This window comes from Octodon degus, unplaced genomic scaffold, assembly GCF_000260255.1.
Source record: "Octodon degus isolate 3935 unplaced genomic scaffold, OctDeg1.0 scaffold00264, whole genome shotgun sequence".
Classification (NCBI taxonomy): domain Eukaryota; kingdom Metazoa; phylum Chordata; class Mammalia; order Rodentia; family Octodontidae; genus Octodon; species Octodon degus.
The window spans coordinates 1791595-1796800 of record NW_004524840.1 but is presented as its reverse complement, the minus strand read 5'-3'; positions in this window follow the sequence as shown (position 1 = coordinate 1796800).

The following is a 5206-nucleotide window of genomic DNA, read 5'->3' as shown; positions in this document are numbered from 1 at the left end:
ACGGCCATTGCTTGGCCAATATGCTCTCTGTGAAAGCCTGAGAGAATGTTTTCTGTCCATGTGGCTCTCCTTAGGCACACTCTACATCATCGATCACTTTCCTCTTTGTCCCCTTCATCTCCTTGATCAGAAAATTTGGGACACTACCGAGTTACATGACGTGACAGTACAAGTTCTCATATGCCCTGAGTCTTAATTGACCTTAGAAGGCTAGGGCCAAAATGTTGGCTTTCCTTGTGGCCCTCCTTTTTCTGTAATTTTGTTCTGCAAACTTAGGTTTTTAACCCTCCAGAAGAGAAGTTTATTGTTATTACCATACAACCTAGGCTGCTAATGTTAAGCTCACTATTTGTCTGAATATCAAACATCTTAGGAAGATTAAGGCATTCTTTTCCCCACTGCACCTCTCTTCTCATTATTCTTCCCTGCAGCCAACATTATTGTAAAAAAAATAATGTATTTGAGAAGCAATTTTAAATTCTATGTGATTTCTGTAAGCTAATTGCTCTGAAACCAGGTCATGTGAGATTCCTACCTTTGACCCTATGTGTAACTGCAGAGATTAATATGCAATCAGTATGCTTGTTAAGGATTGTTTTCACTTTATTTTTAAAGTTTTACTCCTAAAAGTGTTCCTGGGCACTGGTTTGTTAACCTGACTCCTAAATTGATGAAGTTCATGCTCTAGAAATCATGGATATTTGGATGTGTTCGCGTCTATCAGATTTGGACCCAGAATGACTGCAGAATGACCATGGGAGGATTTGTTTTCCTGAATGCTTATGGTATGGCTGGAGTTTGGTGACTGCTCAGAGCCTGTGCTAGAAAAGAGAAATATGAAACAATTATATAGTTCATGAAGCAACTATTAGAGGACTAAAAAGAGATAGGATGAGGTCAATGGAAAAGTCAAGTGAAGGATATTGACTTTAGGAAACCACCTCTACATTGGGATTAGAGGCTAAGGACAAGGGGCTGCTAGGATCTAGAAAGCTCTAAACTAGTGAGAATCCTGACTCTGAAGAAAGGCACAGATGGTGGAACATGGAGACTCTGGAGTCACCTTAAGGTGACAGCTGGTGCAGGGGGAGTGCTCCTCTCTCTGATAGCATACAGGGGCTTGGGTTAAATGGGACTGGTTCTTTCAAACAGAAATGAAAGCGAAAAACCAGATCCACCCACCAAGGTAATGTCAAGGTAATGTTAGCATAAATGAAAAACAAAGGAGGACAAGTATTCTTTCTTCCCTCTGGCCTCTAGGTGCTTTCTAGAGCCCTTGAGGAGAACAAAAAATTCTGATTGAAGAGTTTTGGTTTTTAGTCCCTCAGTCTGAAACCCCAAAGACTAGAGTACTATGGCAGGGTAGAACTATAGGTGAAGGCTTCATAAACATTGGAGATTGACTATGCTCTTCTGAGGCAACATAACAAGTGAATGCTATGTGTACATCATTGTATTCTTCAGGTGAAGCATCCTGATTGTGTGAATATTCACACTGGTCAGAAGGCATTTTTGCTTAAAAAAAGTTACTTTATGTAATTCCTGTTTTTAATGCCTCAGTGTTCATGATTTTGATCCATACTATATAAATATCTCGGCAAGAAACTGGGGTGAGCTTTAGGATGAACTTGCATTATTATGACTTTTTCTTTGTTCAATTATCACTTTGGTGTAGAAGAGACCCATTTCAAAAGCAAGAGTGGTCCATCATTAAAAAGTAAATAAATAAAATGTACATAAAAAATCTGAATCATATACCTTAAAATGAACTGTCTAGTATGATCTTTGTAGCTTTTCCACTACTTTTCCATGTTTCTATAATGTCTTAGACTTCAGTATTATAGAAATTAATCTGAATTTATTTTTTAGACTTAGATAATGGTAGTATCCCCTTTCTTTGCTCTTTTATAAGAAATGAAAAAATAAAGGAGTCAGCATATAAGAAGGACCTGCTGCTTATATTACTAAATGCCAAGCTTACAGCTTGGCATGTTCCTGATAGCAATTCCGTAATTTCCAAGATTGACCTACAGCTGTAGACTGAAGTGTATGCTTCCCACTGAATTTACTGAAATCCTAGTTCTTAAGTTTGTGGTACTAAGAGATGAAATGTGAGAGAGATGTTTCTATCATGAGAGAGGGGCCCTTGTGATGGATTTATAGACATGACAAAAGCTTCTGATAGGGTTCCCTTCTGCCAGGTAAGCACACAGCAAGCTGTCAGCAGCTTTTGACCGGAAGTGAACTGTCTCCACATACTGGGTACAGAGCAGCCTGAACTTGATTTTCTCAGAACCGTAAGAAAGCATTTCTTGTTATTTATTACCCACTGAATTCATGACCTTTGTGCTTTAGCATTCCAGATAAGCTCTGAGGCCCATGTAGTAATAGACCCTTTTGTAGTAGTAGAGGCCTATTCACTTCAGGAAACAAACAGAATGGAAGACACTGAGAGGAAGGAAGGAAGTGTTGGGCAAGACGTCTTCATGTCTTTATCTTCCTTGTTGAACAGGCAAAATAATTCTTACTACCAACCTGCTGGGCAGGGAGTGAAAGCAAGGCTTTAATCCTATGGGGTTATCAAAGAAAATTCTAAGATCTAGGAATAGAAGGTGTTGTTCTCCATATCCTCTAACTCCTCTAGGCAGTAAATTCTGTGGAAACACTGATAACATTTCTCTCCTTATTAAATCTGCAATGGTGCTGGGTACGATGGCAATCACATGTAACACCAGCAGTTATGAGGCTGAGACAGGAGGATCATCATGAGTTTGAGGCCAGCCTGGGATACATAAGGGAGTTCCAGGACAACTTGCACTATGTAGCAAGACCCTGTATCAAAACAAACAATCTGCAATGTCTAGGTTAATGACAAGCAAAAATCTCTTAAACATTCGTTAGTGGGGTAAAGTGATCACTTCTTGGTTCTTGGTTCTATGAAAACATAATTGTTTGTAAGTCTAGAGATTGAAACTCATTTTGATATTAGCTAGCCCTATCACTTTGTAAAGACACTTGTCATTGCTAGATCTCAAGTACTTATCTGTCATACTCGTTTACAGGCTGAACCTCAAGTCAATTCTGAGATCTCTTCTATCCCTGCAAGTCTATTAGCTTTCTCAGTAAAGGCTTAGAAAAGCCATGGTGGTTTTTATAGCATAGAGGATATGATCAAAATAAATGCTCAAATGAATTTTCTCACTTGTAGCTGAAAACACAAATGTCAATTCTATATTTAAGATTTGTCTAAGTTTCTCTTCTCTCATTGCTGGATCAAACACCCAACATTCAAATTGAAGGAAGGAAAGGTTTATTTAGCTTGCAGTTACTGGAGGTTTCAGTCCATACTCAGCTGGCTCCAAGGCAAAGCAGCCCATGGCAGAGAGGAATCTGTCATGGCTGCAGAAAACAGCAAAACAGCAAGAGCAACTAGGAGGAGCAGCAGCAACAATGCTGCAGAGAGCAAGTGGCAGAGGGCAGCAGTTCATGACAGGAGCAAAGAGAAGAGAGCAAATCTATCTCTCTGTCTCTCTTATGTTACATTCGGGCTGAATGTAGCACTCACAGTCATAATCCCAACAGTCCTCAGACCCGTAATCCCACTCTAGGATAATGAATTAATCACAAACTGTAGAACTGCACCTCAATGACTGCATGAGGCTTTAGATGGATAAATGAACACAAACCATAACATGGTTGTTATTTATTTTCTATTCTCTTCTCATTTCATTCTTGTTGAGGATAGTACCAGAAGTTATAAAGCAGAACTATTGTCTTACATCCCACCTCTGGGTCTCTTCATTGACCTGTACTTAGAGCCCAGTGCAGTATCTTGGCAGGGCCATCTAATAATAAGTCTGGAATCCCATCAGTGAGTGTGATTTAAAAGGGAAGTTGTGGGCTGGCCAAATAGCTCAGCAGATTAAAGTGCCTGCTTAGGCAGACACAGGGGCTAGGACTTTGATCCCTGAGCCTGCTGTGCCCCTGGGACACCCTGAGATGGCGAATGAGACTGGGCATGGTGGCGTGCACCTGTAATCCCAGCACTTGGGAGGCTATAAACAGGAGGATCACTATGATTCCGATCTATGCAGTGAGACCCTGTAGACCTTGTAGACTCTGTCCTAAATATAAATAGATAGATAAATAAATAAATAAAATGAAATAAAAGAGAAGTTGTTAGAAAAGGCATTGAAGACCAAAAGCAAAATCATTAAAAAGAGAAAGAAGGAGAGAAAGAGAAGAACAGAAATAGGTGGATTATCTAAATTCCCACAAGCCAGGTGATTATCCCGTCGTAGGAACCTCTGACAGTTAATAAACATTGAGATACCCAGATTTCTCCAATATAAAATAAAAGGCTAAAGCGCTGTCCTACGTTTGCTTTCGCCTCCATCATTCAACAGCTCAAGGTAGTACACTGAAGAAATCAACTTATTTGTATGAATAAAAATTGGGTGGGAGAAACACAACTTTAAAACTTGAAATTACTTTGGTTCTACAAGTAGACAAAATGTTAAAGGCTTAATGCTGCTAGAGTTTGATAGCACTTCACATTACCGACAGCCATTTGGGCATGTAATAACAGCACTCTGGGAGGCTAATGCAGGAGGATCATACGTTTGAGTTCGGGCAATTTAGCCCAGCCTAAACAACTTAGTGACATTTTAATGAGACCCTGTTCCAAAATTAAAAATTAAAAAAAGTACAGGTTATGTATCTCAGTGCAAACAACCTAGTTTGAATCTCCAGTACTTGGGAAAAATGACTAGCTATTATATTATATGGATAATTTGATATCAACTATTTAAATTGAAATTATATAGATTCTTGAAATCAGCTTGTCAATAGCTAATATCAGGATTAGACAGTGGTAAATAAACGTCACCTCTGGGGCTAGAATCCTGAAAATTCATTATAGATCCACAGTGAGAAAAAGGTGATTTAGTGAACATCTTCATGGCTAGTTTTGTTGAGTATGAAGTATGAATGACAAAAATACTTCATCAAGTGGACCTAAGGGTTGAAAAAGTCAATACACATGCATTAAGCATCCTAGAAATGGGCTAGGCCGCAGAAGGAAGGGGAAAACCTTGCCAGCTATTCCATAGGCACAAAACCAACATCTAGGGTATAGAAAGATCTTTAAAAAAGGAAGATCCCTTAAACAATGCAGTAAAAAATAAAAAGTTGGCAACTTCAATGG